A 26,065-nucleotide genomic window follows, 5' to 3' on the forward strand; every position below is an offset into this window, starting at 1 on the left:
TCTCACCTTTCTTTGCAGACAAGCCATTTGAAATAACCTTAACTTATTTCACAGCCAATAAGTCTTTGAAATAATGTGCATTTTTCTGAGAAATCTTATTATATATTTAGGCAGAAAATCTTACCTGCCACAGTTTTCAAAACAGCATAATTTCACTCTTCCTAATGATGAATCTGTTGTATTACACAACCTTTGAGTATTTAGCTATATCAGTGACATGTACTTTAAAAATGTTTTAGAGATCCTACCAGTCTTTGAAAACATCCTTGTTCCTTGTTTCAGTTCCAGTTTTATGTATATTTTCTGCCTTGCACCTGATTATTCCAACGTCTGATCGATGGCCTAGGGAATCTAATTCTGGTATTGATTGTTTTTGCTGATTGTCTCCCCCTGTAGCTGATTTCTTCATTATTGTGTAAATTTAGATCATGAGCTCATGTTTAGCTAAACATCTGAGTTTGTAAGAGGCTTCGGTGTGAACACTCGTAAGTTTCATCAGAAAGTCCGCAAAGATTTATTTGTGTCCCTCCAATGAGTTGTCCGCGCGGACCCCGTTGACTACAAGTGTTGGTCCACTACTCCCTCTAGAGGCTGGGACTCAGACAGGACTGCTTTGCTGCACCCGATCTGGGATAGTGGCTTTGGGCGGCCTGTGGCCGGGGCAGGAGTCTCCCCGCGTGTGTCCCACGACCCATCTGCCTGCGAAATTCGGTCACCTAGCAGGAAGCTACGATGCCAAGACCTATGGTTAGCTGTGCAGCGAGGTGTACTGCGCGGACAGGTTCCACACACCCTTCAAGTAAGAGGGCGGCCTGAGTGGAAAGGTGAGAGTTTGTGCAGCTGTGCAGACAAAGAAGGCGCACTTTGGCCTGGGCCTAAATGCTTTTGACACCCCACTGGGCCTGCCGGGCTCTGAGGGCCCTGCCCTGGGCCCCCTGCTCCCCTGCCCTTTGTTCAGTCACAGCAGAGATGGCCACACCCACTCCCTCTGTGAGAGCAGTGTTCCAAACTCCCTCAGCCCCGACCCCTCTCCGCAGGTTACCATGGACTAAAGATGCTGCATTCTGAGTCCAGGGCATTCCGAGAATGCCAAGGGCTGACATGATGACCTTAAATGATTTCCTCTTGTGTCAGTTTTGGTAAATTTTAGGAGCTAGGAACTGGTCCACTTTACACAAACGTTCAAATTTACTGGCATTTCATATACTCTCTGCTATAACATTGTCCTGATTCTTTCTGTATATTCTTTACTTATGTTTTGCTTTTCCTTAATCAAAGTGTGACTTTAAATCTTGTCAAAGAATATTCTTTGGACTTACTACCTCAACTGAATTTTATACGTTTTCTATGGTATTAAGTTCTGCTCATATCTTTATTTATCTTTTTTCTATGTTCTCACGGTTTATTGTTTTGATCTTCTGATGTCAATAAAAACACTTGGTTATTCATTTTAATAAATCTTTTTACTTATAAAGATTTGAGTTTTTAAAGATTCCAGCTTACTTGTAAGTTTCTAAGGGTCAGGTCCTCTACATTGTGGCTGGCCAAAGGCTTAGTTCACAATATAGCAAAGTATATATTGACCTATTTTCCCCTCAACTTTCTGTGATTTCCTACATCTCACCTTTCTTTGCAGACAAGCCATTTGAAATAAACTTAACTTATTTCACAGCCAATAAGTCTTTGAATTAATGTGCATTTTTCAGAGAAATCTTCTTATATATTTAGGCATAAAATCTGACCTGCCATAATTTTCAAAACAGCATAATTTCACTCTTCTCAATGATGAATCTGTTGTATTACACCACCTTTGATTATTTAGCTTTATCAATGACATGTACTTTAAAAATGTTTTAGAGATCCTACCAGTCTTTGAAAACATCCTTGTTCCTTGTTTCAGTTCCAGTTTTATGTATATTTTCTGCCTTGCACCTGATTATTCCAACGTCTTATCTATGGTCTAGGGAATCTAATTCTGGTATTGATTGTTTTTGCTGAATGTCTCCCCCTGTAGCTGATTTCTTCATTATTGTGTAAAATTAGATCATGAGCTCATGTTTAGCTAAACATCTGACTTTGTAAGAGGCTTAGGTGTGAACACTCGTAAGTTTCATCAGAAAGTCCGCAAAGATTTATTTGTGTCCCACCAATGAGATGCCCGCGAGGACCCCGTTGACTACAAGTGTTGGTCCACTACTCCCTCTAGAGGCACGGCCTCAGACAGGGCTGTTTTGTGCCCCACGATCTGTGGCAGTGGCAGTGGGTGGCCTGTGGCCGGGGCAGGAGTCTCCCCACGTGTGTCCCACGACCCATCTGCCTGCGAACTTCGGTCACCTGGCAGGAAGCTATGATGGCCAGACCTATGGTTAGGTTTGCATCGAGGTGTACTGCGCAGACCGGTTCCACACACACTTCAAGTAAGAGGGCGGCCTGAGTGGAAAGGTGAGAGTTTGTGCCGCTGTGCAGACAAAGAAGGCGCACTTTGGCCTGGGCCTAAATGCTTTTGACACCCCACTGGGCCTGCCGGGCTCTGAGGGCCCTGCCCTGGGCACCCTGCTCCCCTGCCCTTTGTTCAGTCACAGCAGAGATGGCCACACCCACTCCCTCTGTGAGGGCAGTGTTCCAAACTCCCTCAGCCCCGCCCCCTCTCCGCAGGTTACCATGGACTAAAGATGCTGCATTCTGAGTCCAGGGCATTCCGAGAATGCCAAGGGCTGACATGATGACCTTAAATGATTTCCTCTTGTGTCAGTTTTGGTAAATTTTAGGAGCTAGGAACTGGTCCACTTTACACAAACCTTCAAATTTACTGGCATTTCATATACTCTCTGCTATAACATTGTCCTGATTCTTTCTGTATATTCTTTACTTATGTTTTGGTTTTCCTTAATCAAAGTGTGTCTTTTAAATCTTGTCAAAGAATATTCTTTGGACTTACTACCTCAACTGAATTTTATACGTTTTCTATGGTATTAAGTTCTGCTCATATCTTTATTTATCTTTTTTCTATGTTCTCAGGGTTTATTGTATTGATCTTCTGATGTCAATTAAAACACTTGGTTATTCATTTTAATAAATATTTTTACTTATAAAGATTTGATATTTTAAAGATTCCAGCTTACTTGTAAGTTTCTAAGGGTCAGGTCCTCTACATTGTGGCTGGCCAAAGGCTTAGTTCACAATATAGCAAAGTATATATTGACCTATTTTACCCTCGACTTTCTGTGATTTCCTACATCTCACCTTTCTTTGCAGACAAGCCATTTGAAATAAACTTAACTTATTTCACAGCCAATAAGTCTTTGAATTAATGTGCATTTTTCAGAGAAATCTTCTTATATATTTAGGCAGAAAATCTGACCTGCCATAATTTTCAAAACAGCATAATTTCACTCTTCTCAATGATGAATCTGTTGTTTTACACCACCTTTGATTATTTAGCTTTATCAATGACATGTACTTTAAAAATGTTTTAGAGATCCTACCAGTCTTTGAAAACATCCTTGTTCCTTGTTTCAGTTCCAGTTTTGTGTATACTTTCTGCCTTGCACCTGATTATTCCAACATCTGATGGTTGGCCTAGGGAATCTAATTCTGGTATTGATTGTTTTTGCTGCTTGTCTCCCCTTGTAGCTGATTTCTTCATTATTGTGTAAATTTAGATCATGAGCTCATTTTTAGCTAAACAGCTGACCTTGTAAGAGTCTTAGGTGTGAACCCTCGTAAGCTTCAGCAGAAAGTCCGCAAAGATTTTTTTGTGTCCCTCCAATGAGTTACCCGCGCGGACCCCTTTTTCTACATGTGTTGGTCCACTACACCCTCTAGAGGCTAGGACTCAGACAGGACAGCTTTGCCGCCCCCGATCTGGGATAGTGGCTTTGGGCAGCCTGTGGCCTGGGCAGGAGGCTCCCCACGTGTGTCCCACGACCCATCTGCCTACGAACTTCGGTCACCTGGCAGGAAGCTATGATGCCCAGACCTATGGTTAGCTATGCAGCGAGGTGTACTGCACGGACCAGTTCCACACACACTTCAAGTAAGAGGGCGGCCTGAGTGGAAAGGTGAGAGTTTGGGCAGCTGTGCAGACAAAGAAGGCGCACTTTGACCTGTGCCTAAATGCTTGTGACACACGACTGGGCCTGCCGGGCTCTGAGTGCCCGGCGTTGGCCCCCTTATCCCCTGACATTTGTTCAGGAACAGCAGAGATGGCCCCACCCACTCCCTCAGTGAAGGCATTGTTCCAACCTCCCTCAGCCCCGCCCCCTCTCCGCAGGTTACCATGGACTACAGATGCTGCATTCTGAGCCGAGGGCGTTCCGAGAATGCCAAGGGCAGACATGATGACCTTAAATGATTTCCTCTTGTGTCAATTTTGGTAAATTTTAGGAGCTAGGAAATGCTCCACTTTACACAAATGTTCAAATTTACTGGCATTTCAGATATTCTCTGCTATATCATTGTCCTGATTCTTTCTGTATATTGTTTACTTATGTTTTGGTTTTCCTTAATCAAAGTGTGTCTTTTAAATCTTGTCAAAGAATATTCTTTGGACTTACTACCTCAACTGAATTTTATACCTTTTCTGTGGTATTAAGTTCTGCTCATATCTTTATTTATCTTTTTTCTATGTTCTCAGGGTTTATTGTTTTGATCTTCTGATGTCAATTAAAACACTTGGTTATTTATTTTAATAAATCTTTTTACTTATAAAGATTTGAATTTTTCAAGATTCCAGCTTACTTGTAAGTTTCTAAGTGTCAGGTCCTCTACATTGTGGCTGGCCAAAAGCTTAGTTCACAATATAGCAAAATATATATTGACCTATTTTCCCCTCGACTTTCTGTGATTTCCTACATCTCACCTTTCTTTGCAGACAAGCCATTTGAAATAACCTTAACTTATTTCACAGCCAATAAGTCTTTGAAATAATGTGTAGTTTTCAGACAAATCTTCTTATATATTTAGGCAGAAAATCTGACCTGCCATAGTTTTCAAAACAGCATAATTTCACTCTTCTCAATGATGAATCTGTTGTATTACACAACCTTTGAGTATTTAGCTTTATCAATGACATGTACTTTAAAAATGTTTTAGAGATCCTACCAGTCTTTGAAAATATCCTTGTTCCTTGTTTCAGTTCCAGTTTTTGTATATTTTCTGCCTTGCACCTGATTATTCCAACGTCTGATCGATGTTCTAGGGAATCTAATTCTGGTATTGATTGTTTTTGCTGATTGTCTCCCCCTGTAGCTGATTTCTTCATTATTGTGTAAAATTAGATCATGGCTCATGTTTACCTAAACATCTGACTTTGTAAGAGGCTTAGGTGTGAACACTCGTAAGTTTCATCAGAAACTCCGCAAAGATTTATTTGTGTCCCTCCAATGAGTTGCCCGCGAGGACCCCGTTTACTACAAGTGTTGGTCCACTACTCCCTCTAGAGGCACGGCCTCAGACAGGGCTGCTTTGGGCCCCACGATCTGTGGCAGTGGCAGTGGGTGGCCTGTGGCCGGGGCAGGATCCTCTCTGCGTGTGTCCCAGGGACCCATCTGCCTGCGAACTTCGGTCACCTGGCAGGAAGCTACGATGCCCAGACCTATGGTTAGCTGTGCAGCGAGGTGTACTGCGCGGACCGGTTCCACACACACTTCAAGTAAGAGGGCGGCCTGAGTGGAACGGTGAGAGTTTGGGCAGCTGTGCAGACAAAGAAGGCGCACTTTGGCCTGGGCCTAAATGCTTGTGACACTCGACAGGGCCTGCCGGGCTCTGAGGGCCCTGCCGTGGGCCCCCTTCTCCCCTGCCCTTTGTTCAGACACAGCAGAGATGGCCCCACCCACTCCCTCAGTGAAGACAGTGTTCCAACCTCCCTCAGCCCCGAGCCCTCTCCGCAGGTTACCATGGACTACAGATGCTGCATTCTGAGGCCAGGGCATTCCGAGAATGTCAAGGGCAGACATGATGACCTTAAATGATTTCCTCTTGTGTCAATTTTGGTAAATTTTAGGAGCTAGGAACTGGTCCACTTTACACAAACCTTCAAATTTACTGGCATTTCATATACTCTCTGCTATAACATTGTCCTGATTCTTTCTGTATATTCTTTACTTATGTTTTGGTTTTCCTTAATCAAAGTGTGTCTTTTAATCTTGTCAAAGAATATTCTTTGGACTTACTACATCACCTGAATTTTATACGTTTTCTATTGTATTAAGTTCTGCTCATATCTTTATTTATATTTTTTCTATGTTCTCAGGTATTATTGTTTTGATCTTCTGATGTCAATTAAAACACTTGGTTATTCATTTTAAAAAATCTTTTTACTTATAAAGATTTGAACTTTTGAAGATTCCAGCTTACTTGTAAGTTTCTAAGGGTCAGGTCCTCTACATTGTGGCTGGCCTAAGTCTTAGTTCACCATATAGCAATGTATATATTGACCTATTTTCCCCTCGGCTTTCTGTGATTCCCTACATCTCACCTTTCTTTGCACACAAGCCATTTGAAATACCCTTAACTTATTTCACAGCCAATAAGTCTTTGAAATAATGTGTATTTTTTAGAGAAATCTTCTTATATAATTAGAGAGAAAATCTGACCTGCCATAGTTTTCAAAACAGCATAATTTCACTCTGCTCAATGATGAATCTGTTGTATTACACAACCATTGAGTATTTAGCTTTATCAATGACATGTACTTTAAAAATGTTTTAGAGATCCTACCAGTCTTTTAAAACATCCTTGTTCCTTGTTTCAGTTCCAGTTTTGTGTATACTTTCTGCCTTGCACCTGATTATTCCAACATCTGATGGTTGGCCTAGGGAATCTAATTCTGGTATTGATTGTTTTTGCTGCTTTTGTCCCCTTGTAGCTGATTTCTTCATTATTGTGTAAATTTAGATCATGAGCTCATGTTTATCTAAACAGCTGACCTTGTAAGAGGCTTAGGTGTGAACGCTCGTAAGCTTCAGCAGAAAGTCCGCAAAGATTTTTTTGTGGCCCTCCAATGAGTTACCCGCGCGGACCCCTTTTTCTACAAGTGTTGGTCCACTACGCCCTCTAGAGGCTGGGACTCAGACAGGACTGCTTTGCTGCCCCCGATCTGGGATAGTGGATTTGGGCGGCCTGTGGCCTGGGCAGGAGTCTCCCCACGTGTGTCCAACGAGCTATTTGCCTGCGAACATCGGTCACCTGGCAGGAAGCTATGATGCCCAGACCTATGGTAAGCTTTGCATCGAGGTGTACTGCACGGACCGGTTCCACACACACTTCAAGTAAGAGGGCAGCCTGAGTGGAAAGGTGAGAGTTTGGGCAGCTGTGCAGACAAAGAAGGCGCCCTTTGGCCTGGGCCTAAATGCTTGTGACACCCCACTGGGCCTGCCGGGCTCTGAGAGCCCTGCCCTGGGCCCCCTGCTCCCCTGCCCTTTGTTCAGTCACAGCAGAGATGGCCCCCCCACTCCCTCTGTGAGGGCAGTGTTCCAAACTCCCTCAGCCCTGCCCCCTCTCCGCAGGTTACCATGGACTACAGATGCTTCATTCTGAGGCCAGGGCATTCTGAGAATGCCAAGGGCTGACATGATGACTTTCAATGATTTCCTCTTGTGTCAATTTTGGTAAAGTTTAGGAGCTAGGAAATGGTCCACTTTACACAAATGTTCAAATTTACTGGCATTTCAGATATTCTCTGCTATAACGTTGTCCTGATTCTTTCTGTTTATTCTTTACTTATGTTTTGGTTTTCCTTAATCAAAGTGTGTCTTTTAAATCTTGTCAAAGAATATTCTTTGGACTTACTACCTCAACTGAATTTTATACGTTTTCTGTGGTATTAAGTTCTGCTCATATCTTTATTTATCTTTTTTCTATGTTCTCAGGGTTTATTGTTTTGATCTTCTGATGTCAATTAAAACACTTGGTTATTCATTTTAATAAATTTTTTACTTATAAAGATTTGAATTTTTAAAGATTCCAGCTTACTTGGAAGTTTCTAAGGGTCAGGTCCTCTACATTGTGGCTGGCCAAAAGCTTAGTTCACAATATAGCAAAGTATATATTGACCTATTTTCCCCTCGACTTTCTGTGATTTCCTACATCTCACCTTTCTTTGCAGACAAGCCATTTGAAATAAACTTAACTTATTTCACAGCCAATAAGTCTTTGAAATAATGTGCATTTTTCAGAGAAATCTTCTTATATATTTAGGCAGAAAATCTGACCTGCCATAGTTTCAAAACAGCATAATTTCACTCTTCTCAATGATGAATCTGTTGTATTACACAACCTTTGAGTATTTAGCTTTATCAATGACATGTACTTTAAAAATGTTTTAGAGATCCTACCAGTCTTTGAAAACATCCTTGTTCCTTGTTTCAGTTCCAGTTTTATGTATATTTTCTGCCTTGCACCTGATTATTCCAACGTCTGATCGATGGTCTAGGGAATCTAATTCTGGTATTGATTGTTTTTGCTGCTTGTCTCCCCCTGTAGCTGATTTCTTCATTATTGTGTAAATTTAGATCATGAGCTCATGTTTAGCTAAACATCTGACCTTGTAAGAGGCTTAGGTGTGAACACTCGTAAGCTTCAGCAGAAACTCCGCAAAGATTTTTTTGTGTCCCTCCAATGAGTTACCCGCGCGGACCCCGTTTTCTACAAGTGTTGGTCCACTACTCCCTCTAGAGGCTGGGACTCAGACAGGACTGCTTTGCTGCCCCCGATCTGGGATAGTGGCTTTGGGCGGCCTGTGTCCTGGGCAGGAGTCTCCCCACGTGTGTCCCACGACCCATCTGCCTGCGAACTTCGGTCACCTGGCAGGAAGCTATGATGCCCAGACCTATGGTTAGCTTTGCATCGAGGTGTACTGCGCGGACCGGTTCCACACACACTTCAAGTAAGAGGGCGGCCTGAGTGGAAAGGTGAGAGTTTGTGCCGCTGTGCAGACAAAGAAGGCGCACTTTGGCCTGGGCCTAAATGGTTTTGACACCCCACTGGGCCTGCCGGTCTCTGAGGGCACTGCCCTGGGCCCCCTGCTCCCCTGCCCTTTGTTCAGTCACAGCAGAGATGGCCACACCCACTCCATCTGTGAGGGCAGTGTTCCAAACTCCCTCAGCCCCGCCCCCTCTCCGCAGGTTACCATGGACTAAAGATGCTGCATTCTGAGTCCAGGGCATCCCGAGAATGCCAAGGGCTGACATGATGACCTTAAATGATTTCCTCTTGTGTCAGTTTGGTAAGTTTTAGGAGCTAGGAACTGGTCCACTTTACACAAACGTTCAAATTTACTGGCATTTCATATACTCTCTGCTATAACATTGTCCTGATTCTTTCTGTATATTCTTTACTTATGTTTTGGTTTTCCTTAATCAAAGTGTGTCTTTTAAATCTTTTCAAAGAATATTCTTTGGACTTACTACCTCAACTGAATTTTATACGTTTTCTGTGGTATTAAGTTCTGCTCATATCTTTATTTATCTTTTTTCTATGTTCTCAGGGTTTATTGTTTTGATCTTCTGATGTCAATTAAAACACTTGGTTATTCATTTTAATAAATCTTTTTACTTATAAAGATTTGAATTTTTCAAGATTCCAGCTTACTTGTAAGTTTCTAAGTGTCAGGTCCTCTACATTGTGGCTGGCCAAAAGCTTAGTTCACAATATAGCAAAGTATATATTGACCTATTTTCCCCTCGACTTTCTGTGAGTTCCTACATCTCACCTTTCTTTGCAGACAAGCCATTTGAAATAACCTTAACTTATTTCACAGCCAATAAGTCTTTGAAATAATGTGTAGTTTTCAGACAAATCTTCTTATATATTTAGGCAGAAAATCTGACCTGCCATAGTTTTCAAAACAGCATAATTTCACTCTTCTCAATGATGAATCTGTTGTATTACACAACCTTTGAGTATTTAGCTTTATCAATGACATGTACTTTAAAAATGTTTTAGAGATCCTACCAGTCTTTGAAAATATCCTTGTTCCTTGTTTCAGTTCCAGTTTTTGTATATTTTCTGCCTTGCGCCTGATTATTCCAACGTCTGATCGATGGCCTAGGGAATCTAATTCTGGTATTGATTGTTTTTGCTGATTGTCTCCCCCTGTAGCTGATTTCTTCATTATTGTGTAAAATTAGATCATGGCTCATGTTTAGCTAAACATCTGACTTTGTAAGAGGCTTAGGTGTGAACACTCGTAAGTTTCATCAGAAACTCCGCAAAGATTTATTTGTGTCCCTCCAATGAGTTGCCCGCGAGGACCCCGTTTACTACAAGTGTTGGTCCACTACTCCCTCTAGAGGCACAGCATCAGACAGGGCTGCTTTGTGCCCCACGATCTGTGGCAGTTGCAGTGGGTGGCCTGTGGCCGGGGCAGGATCCTCTCTGCGTGTGTCCCAGGGACCCATCTGCCTGCGAACTTCGGTCACCTGGCAGGAAGCTACGATGCCCAGACCTATGGTTAGCTGTGCAGCGAGGTGTACTGCACGGACAGGTTCCACACACACTTCAAGTAAGAGGGCGGCCTGAGTGGAAAGCTGAGAGTTTGCGCCGCTGTGCAGACAAAGAAGGTGCCCTTTGTCCTGGGCCTAAATGCTTGTGACACCCCACTGGGACTGCCGGGCTCTGAGGGCCCTGCCCTGAGACCCCTGCTCCCCTGCCCTTTGTTCAGTCACAGCAGAGATGGCCACACCCACTCCCTCTGTGAGGGCAGTGTTCCAAACTCCCTCAGCCCCGCCCCCTCTCCGCAGTTTACCATGGACTAAAGATGCTGCATTCTGAGTCCAGGGCATTCCGAGAATGCCAAGGGCTGACATGATGACCTTAAATGATTTCCTCTTGTGTCAGTTTTGGTAAATTTTAGGAGCTAGGAACTGGTCCACTTTACACAAACCTTCAAATTTACTGGCATTTCATATACTCTCTGCTATAACATTCTCCTGATTCTTTCTGTATATTCTTTACTTATGTTTTGGTTTTCCTTAATCAAAGTGTGTCTTTTAATCTTGTCAAAGAATATTCTTTAGACTTACTACATCACCTGAATTTTATACGTTTTCTATTGTATTAAGTTCTGCTCATATCTTTATTTATATGTTTTCTATGTTCTCAGGTTTATTGTTTTCATCTTCTGATGTCAATTAAAACACTTGGTTATTCATTTTAATAAATCTTTTTACTTATAAAGATTTGAACTTTTCAAGATTCCAGCTTACTTGTAAGTTTCTAAGGGTCAGGTCCTCTACATTGTGGCTGGCCTAAGTCTTAGTTCACCATATGGCAATGTATATATTGACCTATTTTCCCCTCGACTTTCTGTGATTCCCTACATCTCACCTTTCTTTGCAAACAAGCCTTTTGAAATACCCTTAACTTATTTTACAGCCAATAAGTCTTTGAAATAATGTGTATTTTTTAGAGAAATCTTCTTATATAATTAGGCAGAAAATCAGACCTGCCATAGTTTTCAAAACAGCCTAATTTCACTCTGCTCAATGATGAATCTGTTGTATTACACAACCATTGAGTATTTAGCTTTATCAATGACATGTACTTTAAAAATGTTTTAGAGATCCTACCAGTCTTTGAAAACATCCTTGTTCCTTGTTTCAGTTCAAGTTTTATGTATACTTTCTGCCTTGCACCTGATTATTCCAACATCTGATGGTTGGCCTAGGGAATCTAATTCTGGTATTGATTGTTTTTGCTGCTTGTCTCCCCTTGTAGCTGATTTCTTCATTATTGTGTAAATTTAGATCATGAGCTCATGTTTAGCTAAACAGCTGACCTTGTAAGAGGCTTATGTGTGAACGCTCGTAAGCTTCAGCAGAAAGTCCGCAAAGATTTTTTTGTGTCCCTCCAATGAGTTACCCGTGCAGACCCCTTTTTCTACAAGTGTTGGTCCACTACTCCCTCTAGAGGCTGGGACTCAGACAGGACTGCTTTGCTGCACCCGATCTGGGATAGTGGCTTTGGGCGGCCTGTGGCCTGGGCAGGAGGCTCCCCACGTGTGTCCCACGACCCATCTGCCTGCGAACTTCGGTCACCTGGCAGGAAGCTATGATGCCCAGACCTATGGTTAGCTTTGCATCGAGGTGTACTGCGCGGACCGTTTCCACACACACTTCAAGTAAGAGGGCGGCCTGAGTGGAAAGGTGACAGTTTGGGCAGCTGTGCAGACAAAGAAGGCGCACTTTGGCCTGGGCCTAAATGCTTGTGACACCCCACTGGGCCTGCCGGGTTCTGAGGGCCCTGCCGTGGGCCCACTTCTCCCCTGCCCTTTGTTCAGTCACAGCAGAGATGGCCCCACCCAGTCCCTCAGTGAAGACAGTGTTCCAAACTCCCTCAGCCCCGAGCCCTCTCCGCAGGTTACCATGGACTACAGATGCTGCATTCTTAGGCCAGGGCATTCCGAGAATGCCAAGGGCAGACATGATGACCTTAAGTGATTTCCTCTTGTGTCAATTTTGGTAAACTTTAGGAGCTAGGAAATGGTCCACTTTACACAAATGTTCCAATTTACTGGCATTTCAGATATTCTCTGCTATAACATTGTCCTGATTCTTTCTGTATATTGTTTACTTATGTTTTGGTTTTCCTTAATCAAAGTGTGTCTTTTAAATCTTGTCAAAGAATATTCTTTGGACTTACTACCTCAACTGAATTTTATACGTTTTCTGTGGTATTAACTTCTGCTCATATCTTTATTTATCTTTTTTCTATGTTCTCAGGGTTTATTGTTTTGATCTTCTGATGTCAATTAAAACACTTGGTTATTCATTTTAATAAATCTTTTTACATATAAAGATTTGAATTTTAAAGATTCCAGCTTACTTGTAAGTTTCTAAGGGTCAGGTCCTCTACATTGTGGCTGGCCAAAGGCTTAGTTCAAAATATAGCAAAGTATATATTGACCTATTTTCCCCTCGACTTTCTGTGATTTCCTACATCTCACCTTTCTTTGCAGACAAGCCATTTGAAATAACCTTAACTTATTTCACAGCCAATAAGTCTTTGAAATAATGTGCATTTTTCTGAGAAAACTTATTATATATTTAGGCAGAAAATCTTACCTGCCATAGTTTTCAAAACAGCATAATTTCACTCTTCTCAATGATGAATCTGTTGTATTACACAACCTTTGAGTATTTAGCTTTATCAGTGACATGTACTTTAAAAATGTTTTAGAGATCCTACCAGTCTTTGAAAACATCCTTGTTCCTTGTTTCAGTTCCAGTTTTATGTATATTTTCTGCCTTGCACCTGATTATTCCAACGTCTGATCGATGGCCTAGGGAATCTAATTCTGGTATTGATTGTTTTTGCTGATTGTCTCCCCCTGTAGCTGATTTCTTCATTATTGTGTAAATTTAGTTCATGAGCTCATGTTTAGCTAAACATCTGACTTTGTAAGAGGCTTTGGTGTGAACACTCGTAAGTTTCATCAGAAAGTCCGCAAAGATTTTTTTGTGTCCCTCCAATGAGTTACCCGCGCGGACCCCTTTTTCTACAAGTGTTGGTCCACTACTCCCTCTAGAGGCTGGGACTCAGACAGGAATGATTTGCTGCCCCCGATCTGGGATAGTGGCTTTGGGTGGCCTGTGGCCTGGGCAGGAGTCTCCCCACGTGTGTCCCACGACCCATCTGCCTGCACACTTCGGTCCCCTGGCAGGAAGCTACGATGCCCAGACCTATGGTTAGCTCTGCAGCGAGTTTTACTGCACGGACAGGTTCCACACACACTTCAAGTAAGATGGCGGCCTGAGTGGTAAGGTGAGAGTTTGGGCAGCTGTGCAAACAATGAAGGCGCCCTTTGGCCTGGTCCTAAATGCTTGTGACACCCCACTGGTCCTGCCGTGCTCTGAGGGCCCTGCCTTGGGCCCCCTGCTCCCCTGCCCTTTGTTCAGTCACAGCAGAGATGGCCACACAAACTCCCTCAGTGAGGGCAGTGTTCCAACCGCCCTCAGCCCCGCCCCCTCTCCCCAGGTTACCATGGACTACAGATGCTGCATTCTGAGGCCTGGGCGTACCGAGAATGCCAAGGGCAGACATGATGACCTTAAATGATTTCCTCTTGTGTCAGTTTTGGTAAACTTTAGGAGCTAGGAAATGGTCCACTTTACACAAATGTTCAAATTTACTGGCATTTCAGATATTCTCTGCTATAACATTGTCCTGATTGTCTCTGTGTATTCTTTACTTATGTTTTTGTTTTCCTTAATCAAAGTGTGTCTTTTAAATCTTTTCAAAAATATTCTTTGGACTTACTACATCACCTGAATTTTATACGTTTTCTGTTGTATTAAGTTCTGCTCATATCTTTATTTATCGTTTTTCTATGTTTTCAGGGTTTATTGTTTTGATCTTCTGATGTCATATAAAACACATGGTTATTCATTTTAATAAATCTTTTTCCTTATAAAGATTTGAACTTTTAAGGATTCCAGCTTACTTGTAAGATTCTAAGGCTCAGGTCCTCTACATTTTTGCAGGCCTAAGGCTTAGTTCAACATATAGCAATGTATATATTGACCTATTTTCCCCTCGACTTTCTGTGATTCCCTACCTCTCACCTTTCTGTGCAGACAAGCCATTTGAAATATCCTTAACTTATTTCAAAGCCAATAAGTGTTTGAAATAATGTGTATTTTTTAGAGAAATCGCCTTATAGAATTAGGCAGAAAATCTGACCAGCCATAGTTTTCAAAACAGCATAAATTCACTCTTCTCAAAGTTTAATCTGTTGTATTACACCACCTTTGAGTATTTATCTTTATCAATGACATGTACTTTAAAAATGTTTTAAAGATCCTACCAGTCTTTGAAAACATCCTTGTTCCTTGTTTCACTTCCAGTTTTATGTATATTTTCTGCCTTGCACCAGATTATTCCAACATCTGATGGTTGGCCTTGGGAATATAAATCTGGTGTTGATTGTTTTTGCTGATTGTCTCCCCCTTGTAGCTGATTTCTTCATTATTGTATAAATTTAGATCATGAGCTCATGTTTAGCTAAACAGCTGACCTTCTAAGAGGCTTAGGTGTGAACGCTCGTAAGCTTCTTCAGAACGTCGGCAAAGATTTGTGTCCCTCCAATGATTTGCCCGCGAGGACCCCGTTTTCTACAAGTGTTGGTCCAATACTTTCTCTAGAGGCAGGGACTCAGAAAGGGCTGCTTTGCGGCCCCCGATCTGGGGCAGTGGCAGTGGGCGGCCTGTGGTCCGGGCAAGAGACTCTCCGCGTGTACCAAGGACCCATCTGCCTGCGAACTTCGGTCACCTGGCAGGAAGATACGATGCCCAGTTCTATGGTTAGCTGTGCAGCGAGGTGTATTGCGCGGACAGGTTTCACACACTCTTCAAGTAAGAGGGCGGCCTGAGTGGATAGGTGAGAGTTTGGGCAGCTGTGCAGACAAAGAAGGCGCTCTTCGGCCTGGGCCTAAATGCTTGTGACACCCCACTGGGACTGCAAGACTCTGATGGCCCTGCCCGGGGCCCATGCTCCCCTGCCCTTTGTTCAGTCACAGCAGAGATGGCCACTCCCACTCCATCAGTGAGGGCAGTGTTCCAACCTCCCTCACCCCCACCCCTCTCCGCAGGTTACCATGGACTACAGATGCTGCATTCTGAGGCCAGGGCGTTCCGAGAATGCCAAGGGCAGACATGATGACCTTAAATGATTTCCTCTTGTGTCAGTTTTGGTAAACTTTAGGAGCTAGGAAATGTTCCACTTTACAGAAATGTTCTAATTTACTGGCATTTCCTATATTCTCTGCTGTAACATTGTCCTGATTCTTTCAGTATATTCTTTACATATGTTTGTGTTTTCCTAAATCAAAGTGTGTCTTTTAAATCTTTTCAAAGAATATTCTTTGGACTTACTACATCACCTGAGTTTTATACGTTTTCTGTTGTATTAAGTTCTGCTCATATTTTTATTTATCTTTTTTCTATGTTCTCAGGGTTTATTGTTTTGATCTTCTGATGTCAATTAGAAAACTTGGTTATTCATTTTCATAAATCTTTTTACTTATAAAGATTTGAACTTTTGAAGATTCCAGCTTACTTGTAAGTTTCTAAGGGTCAGATCGTCTACATTATTGCTCGCCTAAGGCTTACTTCACCATATAGCAATGTATATATTGACCTATTTTCCTCTCGACTTTCTGTGTTTCCCTACATCTCACCTTTCTTTGCAGACAAGCCATTTGAAATACCCTTATCTTATTTCACAGCCAATAAGTCTTTGAAATAATGTGTATGTTTTAGCGAAATCTTCTTATATAATTAGGCAGAAAATCTGACATGCCATAGATTTCAAAATAGCATAATCTCATTCTTCTCTATGATGAATCTGTTGTATTACACCAACTTTGAATATTTAGCTTTGTCAATGGCATGTACTTTAAAAATGTTTTAGAGATCCTACCAGTCTTTGAAAACATCCTTGTTCCTTGTTTCAGTTCCAGTTTTATGTATATTTTCTGCCTTGAACCTGATTATTCCAACATGTGATGGATGGCCTAGGGAATCTAATTCTGGTATAGATTGTTTTTGCTAATTGTCTCCCCCTTGTAGCTGATTTCTTCATTATTGTGTAAACTTAGATCATGAGCTCATGTTTAGCTAAACAGTTGACATTGTAAGAGGCTTAGGTGTGAAAGCTCGTAAGCTTCATCAGAAAGTCGGCAAAGATTTATTTGTGTCCTTCCAATGAGTTGCCCGCTAGGACCCAGTTTTCTACAAGTGTTGGTCCAATACTTCCTCTAGAGGCAGGGACTCAGACAGGGCTGCTTTGTGGCCTCCGATCTGGGGCCGGGACAGTGAGCGGCGTGTGGCCCTGGCAGGAGCCTCTCCGCGTGTGTCCCAGTGACCCATCTGCCTGCACACTTCGGTCCCCTGGCAGGAAGCTACGATGCCCAGACCTATGGTTCGCTCTGCAGCGAATTTTACTGCACGGACAGGTTTCACACACACTTCAAGTAAGATGGCGGCCTGAGTGGAAAGGTGAGAGATTGGGCAGCTGTGCAGACAAAGAAGGCGCCCTTTGGCCAGGGCCTAAATGCTTGTGACACCCCACTGGGCCTGCCGGGCTCTGAGGGCCCTGCCCTGGGCCTCCTGCTTCCCTGCCCTTTGTTCAGTCACAGCAGAGATGGCCACACCCACTCCCACAGTGAGGGCAGTGTTCCAACCGCCCTCAGCCCCGCCCCTTCTCCGCAGGTTACCATGGACTACAGATGCTGCATTCTGAGGCCAGGGCGTTCAAAGAATGCCAAGGGCAGACATGATGACCTTAAATGATTTCCTCTTGTGTCAGTTTTGGTAAACGTTAGGAGCTATTAAATGGTCCACTTTACAAAAATGTTCCAATTTACTGGCATTTCAGATTTCTCTGCTATAACATTGTCCTGATTCTCTCTGTATATTCTTTACTTATGTTTGTGTTTTCCTAAATCAAAGTGTGTCTTTTAAATCTTGTCAAAGAATATTCTTTGGAATTACTACATCACCTGAATTTTATACGTTTTCTGTTGTATTAAGTTCTGCTCATATTTTTATTTAACTTTTTACTATGTTCTCAGGGTTTATTGTTTTGATCTTCTGATGTCAATTAAAACACTTGGTTATTCATTTCCATAAATCTATTTACTTATAAAGATTTGAACTTTTGAAGATTCCAGCTTACTTGTAAGTTTCTAAGGGTCAGGTCCTCTACATTGTTGCGGGCCTAAGGCTTAGTTCACCATATAGCAATGTATATATTGACCTATTTTCCCCTCGACTTTCTGTGATTCCCTACATCTCACCTATCTTTGCAGACAAGCCATTTGAAATACACTTAACTTATTTCACAGCCAATAAGTCTTTGAAATAATGTGTATTTTTTAGCGAAATCTTCTTATATAATTAGGCAGAAAATCTGACATGCCATAGTTTTCAAAACAGCATAATTTCACTCTTTTCTATGATGAATCTGTTGTATTACACAACCTTTTAATATTTAGCTTTGTCAATGACATGTACTTTAAATATACTTTAGAGATCCTTCCAGACTTTGAAAACATCCTTGTTCCTTGTTTCATTTCCAGTTTTATGTATATTATCTGCCTTGCACCTGATTATTCCAACATGTGATGGATGGCCTGGGGAATCTAACACTGGTATTGATTGTTTTTGCTAATTGTCTCCCCCTTGTAGCTGATTTCTTCATTATTGTGTAAACTTAGATCATGAGCTCATGTTTAGCTAAACAGTTGACATTGTAAGAGGCTTAGGTGTGAACGCTCGTAAGCTTCATCAGAAAGTCGGCAAAGATTTATTTGTGTCCTTCCAATGAGTTGCCCGCTAGGACCCCGTTTTCTACAAGTGTTCGTCCAATACTTCCTCTAGAGGCAGGGACTCAGACAGGGCTGCTTTGTGGCCTCCGATCTGGGGCCGGGGCAGTGAGCGGCGTGTGGCCCGGGCAGGGGCCTCTCCGCGTGTGTCCCAGTGACCCATCTGCCTGCACACTTCGGTCCCCTGGCAGGAAGCTACGATGCCCAGACCTATGGTTAGCTCTGCAGCGAGTTTTTCTGCACGGACAGGTTCCACACACACTTCAAGTAAGATGGCGGCCTGAGTGGAAAGGTGAGAGTTTGGGCAGCTGTGCAGACAAAGAATGCACACTTTGGCCTGGGCCTAAATGCTTGTGACAGCCCACTGGGCCTGCCGTGCTCTGAGGGCCCTGCCTTGGGGCCCCCGCTCCTCTGCCCTTTGTTCAGTCAGAGCAGAGATGGCCACACCCACTCCCTCAGTGAGGGCAGTGTTCCAACCGCCCTCAGCCCCGCCCCCTCTCCCCAGGTTACCATGGACTACAGATGCTGCATTCTGAGGCCTGGGCGTTCCGAGAATGCCAAGGGCAGACATGATGACCTTAAATGATTTCCTCTTGTGTCAGTTTTGGTAAACTTTAGGAGCTAGGAAATGGTCCACTTTAAAAAAATGTTCAAATTTACTGGCATTTCAGATATTCTCTGCTATAACATTGTCCTGATTGTCTCCGTATATTCTTTACTTATGTTTTTGTTTTCCTTAATCAAAGTGTGTCTTTTAAATCTTTTCAAAAATATTCTTTGGACTTACTACCTCACCTGAATTTTATACGTTTTCTGTTGTATTAAGTTCTGCTCATATCTTTATTTATCGTTTTTCTATGTTTTCAGGGTTTATTGTTTTGATCTTCTGATGTCATATAAAACACATGGTTATTCATTTTAATAAATCTTTTTCCTTATAAAGATTTGAACTTTTAAAGATTCCAGCTTACTTGTAAGATTCTAAGGCTCAGGTCCTCTACATTTTTGCAGGCCTAAGGCTTGGTTCAATATATAGCAATGTATATATTGACCTATTTTCCCCTCGACTTTCTGTGATTCCCTACATCTCACCTTTCTGTGCAGACAAGCCATTTGAAATATCCTTAACTTATTTCAAAGCCAATAAGAGTTTGAAATAATGTGTATTTTTTAGAGAAATCGTCTTATAGAATTAGGCAGAAAATCTGACCAGCCATAGTTTTCAAAACAGCATAAATTCACTCTTCTCAAAGATTAATCTGTTGTATTACACAACCTTTGAGTATTTATCTTTATCAATGACATGTACTTTAAAAATGTTTTAAACATCCTACCAGTCTTTGAAAACATCCTTGTTCCTTGTTTCAGTTCCAGTTTTATGTATATTTTCTGTCTTGCACCAGATTATTCCAACATCTGATGGATGGCCTTGGGAATCTAATTCTGGTATTGATTGTTTTTGCTGATTGTCTCCCCCTTGTATCTGATATCTTCATTATTGTGTAAATTTAGATCATGAGCTCATGTTTAGCTAAACAGCTGAACTTGTAAGAGGCTTAGGTGTGAACGCTCGTAAGCTTCTTCAGAAAGTCGGCAAAGATTTATTTGTGTCCCTCCAATGAGTTGCCCGCGAGGACCCCGTTTTCTACAAGTGTTGTTCCAATACTTCCTCTAGACGCAGGGACTCAGACAGGGCTGCTTTGCGGCCCCCGATCTGGGGCAGTGGCAGTGGGTGGCCTGTGGCCCGGGCAGGAGAATCTCCGCGTGTGTACCAAGGACCCATCAGCCTGCGAACTTCGGTCACCTGGCGGAAGATACGATGCCCAGATCTATGGTTAGCTGTGCAGCGAGGTGTATTGCGTGGACAGGTTTCACACACACTTCAAGTAAGAGGGCGGCTTGAGTGGATAGGTCAGAGTTTTTGTATCTGTGCCGACAAAGAAGGCGCTCTTCGGCATGGACCTAAATGCTTGTGACACACCACTGGGACTGCCGGGCTCTGAGGGCCCTGCCCTGGGCCCCTGCTCCCCTGCCCTTTGTTCAGTCACAGCAGAGATGGCCACTCCCACTCCCTCAGTGAGGGCAGTGTTCCAAACTCCCTCACCCGCCCCCATCTCCACAGGTTACCATGGACTACAGATGCTGCATTCTGAGGCCAGGGCGTTCCGAGAATGCCAAGGGCAGACATGATGACCTTAAATGACTTCCTCTTGTGTCAGTTTTGGTAAACTTTAGGAGCTAGGAAATGGTCCAGTTTACAGAAATGTTCTAATTTACTGGCATTTCCTATATTCTCTGCTGTAACATTGTCCTGATTCTTTCTGTATATTCTTTACTTATGTTTGTGTTTTCCTAAATCAAAGTGTGTCTTTTAAATCTTTTCAAAGAATATTCTTTGGACTTACTACATCACCTGAATTTTATACGTTTTCTGTTGTATTAAGTTCTGCTCATATTTTTACTTATCTTTTTTCTATGTTCTCAGGGTTTATTGTTTTGATCTTCTGATGTCAATTAAAACACTTGGTTATTCATTTTCATAAATCTATTTACTTATAAAGATTTGAACTTTTGAAGATTCCAGCTTACTTGTAAGTTTCTAAGGGTCAGGTCCTCTACATTGTTGTAGGCCTAAGGCTCAGTTCACCATATAGCAATGTATATATTGACCTATTTTCCCCTCGACTTTCTGTGATTCCCTACATCTCACCTTTCTTTGCAGACAAGCCATTTGAAATACACAACTTATTTCACAGCCAATAAGTCTTTGAAATAATGTGTATTTTTTAGCGAAATCTTATATAATTAGGCAGAAAATCTGACATGCCATAGTTTTCAAAACAGCATAATTTCACGCTTTTCTATGATGACTCTGTTGTATTACAAAACCTTTTAATATTTAGCTTTGTCAATGATATGTACTTTAAATATGCTTTAGAGATCCTTCCAGACTTTGAAAACATCCTTGTTCCTTGTTTCATTTCCAGTTTTATGTATATTATCTGCCTTGCACCTGATTATTCCAACATGTGATGAATGGCCTAGGGAATCTAATTCTGGTATTGATTGTTTTTGCTAATTGTCTCCCCCTTGTAGCTGATTTCTTCATTATTGTGTACATTTAGATCATGAGCTCATGTTTAGCTAAACAGTTGACATTGTAAGAGGCTTAGGTGTGAACGCTCGTAAGCTACATCAGAAATTCGCAAAGATTTATTTGTGTCCTTCCAAAGAGTAGCCCGCTAGGACCCCGATTTCTACAAGTGTTGGTCCTATACTTCCTCTAGAGGCAGGGACTCAGACAGGGCTGCTTTGTGGCCCCCGATCTGGGGCCGGGGCCGTGAGCGGCCTGTGGCACGGTCAGGAAGCTCTCCGCGTGTGTCCCAGGGACCCATCTGCCTGCGAACTTCGGTCCCCTGGCAGGAAGCTACGATGCCCAGACGTATGGTTAGCTGTGCAGCGAGGGGTACTGCGTGGACAGGTTCCACACACACTTTAAGTATGAGGGCGGGCTGAGTGGAAAGGTTAGTGTTTGGGCAGCTGTGGAGACAAAGAAGGCGCACTTTGGCCAGGGCCTAAATGCTTGTGACACCCCATTGGGCCTGCCGGGCTCTGAGGGCCCTGCCCTGGGACCCCTGCTCCCTTGGCTTTGTTCAGTCACAGCAGAGATGGCCACACCCACTCCCTCAGTGAGGGCAGTGTTCCAACCTCCCTCAGCCCCGCCCCCTGCCCGCAGGTTACCATGGACTACAGATGCTGCATTCTGAGGCCAGGGCATTCCGAGAATGCAAAGGGCAGACATGATGACCTTAAATGATTTCCTCTTGTGTCAGTTTTGGTAAACTTTAGGAGCTAGGAATTGGTCCACTTTACAGAAATGTTCTAATTTACTGGCATTTCCTATATTCTCTGCTATAACTTTGTCCTGATTCTTTCTGTATATTGTTTACTTATGTTTTTGTTTTCCTTAATCAAGGTGTGTCTTTTAAATCTTTTCAAAGAATATTCTTTGGACTTACTAAATCACCTCAATTTTATACGTTGTCTATTGTATTAAATTCTGCTCATATCTTTATTTATCTTTTTTCTATGTTCTCAGGGTTTATTGTTTGGATGTTCTGATGTCAATTAAAACACTTGGTTATTCATTTTAATAAATCTTTTTACTTATAAAGATTTGAACTTTTCAAGATTCCAGCTTACTTGTAAGTTTCTAAGGGTCAGGTCCTCTACATTGTGGCTGGCCTAAGTCTTAGTTCACCATATAGCAATGTATATATTGACCTATTTTCCCCTCGACTTTCTGTGATTCCCTACATCTCACCTTTCTTTGCAGACAAGCCATTTGAAATACCCTTATTTCACAGCCCATAAGTCTTTGAAATAATGTGTATTTTTTAGAGAAATCTTCTTATATAATTAGGCGGAAAATCTGACTTGCCATAGTTTTCAAAACAGCATAATTTCACTCTGCTCAATGATGAATCTGTTGTATTACACAATCTTTGAGTATTTACCTTTGTCAATGACATGTTCTTTAAAAATGTTTTAGAGATCCTACCAGTCTTTGAAAACATCCTTGTTCCTTGTTTCAGTTCCAGTTTTATGTATATTTTCTGCCTTGCACCTGATTATTCCAACATCTGATGGATGGCCTATGGAATCTCATTCTGGTATTGATTGTTTTTGCTGATGGTCTCCCCCTGTAGCTGATTTCTTCATTATTCTGTAAATTTAGATCATGAGCTCATGTTTAGCTAAACAGCTGACCTTGTAAGAGGATTAGGTGTGAACGCTCGTAAGCTTCATCAGAAAGTCGGCAAAGATTTATTTGTGTCCCTCCAATGAGTTGCCCACGAGGACCCCGTTTTCTACAAGTGTTGGTTCAATACTTCCTCTAGAGGCAGGGACTCAGACAGGGCTGCTTTGCGTCCCCAGATCTGGGGCAGTGGCAGTGGGCGGCCTTTGGCCCGGGCAGAAGTCTCTCCGCGTGTGTCCCAGGGACCCATCTGACCTGCGAACTTCGGTCACCTGGCAGGAAGCTACGATGCCCAGACCTATGGTTAGCTGTGCAGCGAGGTGTATTGCGCGGACAGGTTTCACACACACTTCAAGTAAGAGGGCGGCCTGAGTGGATAGGTGAGAGTTTGGGCAGCTGTGCAGACAAAGAAGGCGCTCTTCGGCCAGTGCCTAAATGCTTGTGACACCCCAATGGGACTGCCGGGCTCTGAGGGCCCTGCCATGGGCCACTGCTCCCCTGCCCTTTGTTCAGTCACAGCAGAGATGGCCACTCCCACTCCCTCAGTGAGGGCAGTGTTCCAACCGCCCTCAGCCCCGCCCCCTCTCCCCAGGTTACCATGGACTACAGATGCTGCATTCTGAGGCCTGGGCATTCCGAGAATGCCAAGGGCAGACATGATGACCTTAAATGATTTCCTCTTGTGTCAGTTTTGGTAAACTTTAGGAGCTAGGAAATGGTCCACTTTACAGAAATGTTCTAATTTACTGGCATTTCCTATATTCTCTGCTGTAACATTGTCCTGATTCTTTCTGTATATTCTTTACTTATGTTTGTGTTTTCCTAAATCAAAGTGTGTCTTTTAAATCTTTTCAAAGAATATTCTTTGGACTTACTACATCACCTGAGTTTTATACGTTTTCTGTTGTATTAAGTTCTGCTCATATTTTTATTTATCTTTTTTCTATGTTCTCAGGTTTTATTGTTTTGATCTTCTGATGTCAATTAGAAAACTTGGTTATTCATTTTCATAAATCTTTTTACTTATAAAGATTTGAACTTTTGAAGATTCCAGCTTACTTGTAAGTTTCTAAGGGTCAGATCGTCTACATTATTGCTCGCCTAAGGCTTACTTCACCATATAGCAATGTATATATTGACCTATTTTCCTCTCGACTTTCTGTGTTTCCCTACATCTCACCTTTCTTTGCAGACAAGTCATTTGAAATACCCTTATCTTATTTCACAGCCAATAAGTCTTTGAAATAATGTGTATGTTTTAGCGAAATCTTCTTATATAATTAGGCAGAAAATCTGACATGCCATAGATTTCAAAATAGCATAATCTCATTCTTCTCTATGATGAATCTGTTGTATTACACCAACTTTGAATATTTAGCTTTGTCAATGGCATGTACTTTAAAAATGTTTTAGAGATCCTACCAGTCTTTGAAAACATCCTTGTTCCTTGTTTCAGTTCCAGTTTTATGTATATTTTCTGCCTTGAACCTGATTATTCCAACATGTGATGGATGGCCTAGGGAATCTAATTCTGGTATAGATTGTTTTTGCTAATTGTCTCCCCCTTGTAGCTGATTTCTTCATTATTGTGTAAACTTAGATCATGAGCTCATGTTTAGCTAAACAGTTGACATTGTAAGAGGCTTAGGTGTGAAAGCTCGTAAGCTTCATCAGAAAGTCGGCAAAGATTTATTTGTGTCCTTCCAATGAGTTGCCCGCTAGGACCCAGTTTTCTACAAGTGTTGGTCCAATACTTCCTCTAGAGGCAGGGACTCAGACAGGGCTGCTTTGTGGCCTCCGATCTGGGGCCGGGACAGTGAGCGGCGTGTGGCCCTGGCAGGAGCCTCTCCGCGTGTGTCCCAGTGACCCATCTGCCTGCACACTTCGGTCCCCTGGCAGGAAGCTACGATGCCCAGACCTATGGTTCGCTCTGCAGCGAATTTTACTGCACGGACAGGTTTCACACACACTTCAAGTAAGATGGCGGCCTGAGTGGAAAGGTGAGAGATTGGGCAGCTGTGCAGACAAACAAGGCGCCCTTTGTCCAGGGCCTAAATGCTTGTGACACCCCACTGGGCCTGCCGGGCTCTGAGGGCCCTGCCCTGGGCCTCCTGCTTCCCTGCCCTTTGTTCAGTCACAGCAGAGATGGCCACACCCACTCCCACAGTGAGGGCAGTGTTCCAACCGCCCTCAGCCCCGCCCCTTCTCCGCAGGTTACCATGGACTACAGATGCTGCATTCTGAGGCCAGGGCGTTCAAAGAATGCCAAGGGCAGACATGATGACCTTAAATGATTTCCTCTTGTGTCAGTTTTGGTAAACGTTAGGAGCTATTAAATGGTCCACTTTACAAAAATGTTCCAATTTACTGGCATTTCAGATTTCTCTGCTATAACATTGTCCTGATTCTCTCTGTATATTCTTTACTTATGTTTGTGTTTTCCTAAATCAAAGTGTGTCTTTTAAATCTTGTCAAAGAATATTCTTTGGAATTACTACATCACCTGAATTTTATACGTTTTCTGTTGTATTAAGTTCTGCTCATATTTTTATTTAACTTTTTACTATGTTCTCAGGGTTTATTGTTTTGATCTTCTGATGTCAATTAAAACACTTGGTTATTCATTTCCATAAATCTATTTACTTATAAAGATTTGAACTTTTGAAGATTCCAGCTTACTTGTAAGTTTCTAAGGGTCAGGTCCTCTACATTGTTGCGGGCCTAAGGCTTAGTTCACCATATAGCAATGTATATATTGACCTATTTTCCCCTCGACTTTCTGTGATTCCCTACATCTCACCTATCTTTGCAGACAAGCCATTTGAAATACACTTAACTTATTTCACAGCCAATAAGTCTTTGAAATAATGTGTATTTTTAGCGAAATCTTCTTATATAATTAGGCAGAAAATCTGACATGCCATAGTTTTCAAAACAGCATAATTTCACTCTTTTCTATGATGAATCTGTTGTATTACACA

This window comes from Mesoplodon bidens, assembly GCF_964165515.1.
Source record: "Mesoplodon bidens genome assembly, chromosome: Y".
Taxonomy (NCBI): Eukaryota; Metazoa; Chordata; class Mammalia; order Artiodactyla; family Ziphiidae; genus Mesoplodon; species Mesoplodon bidens.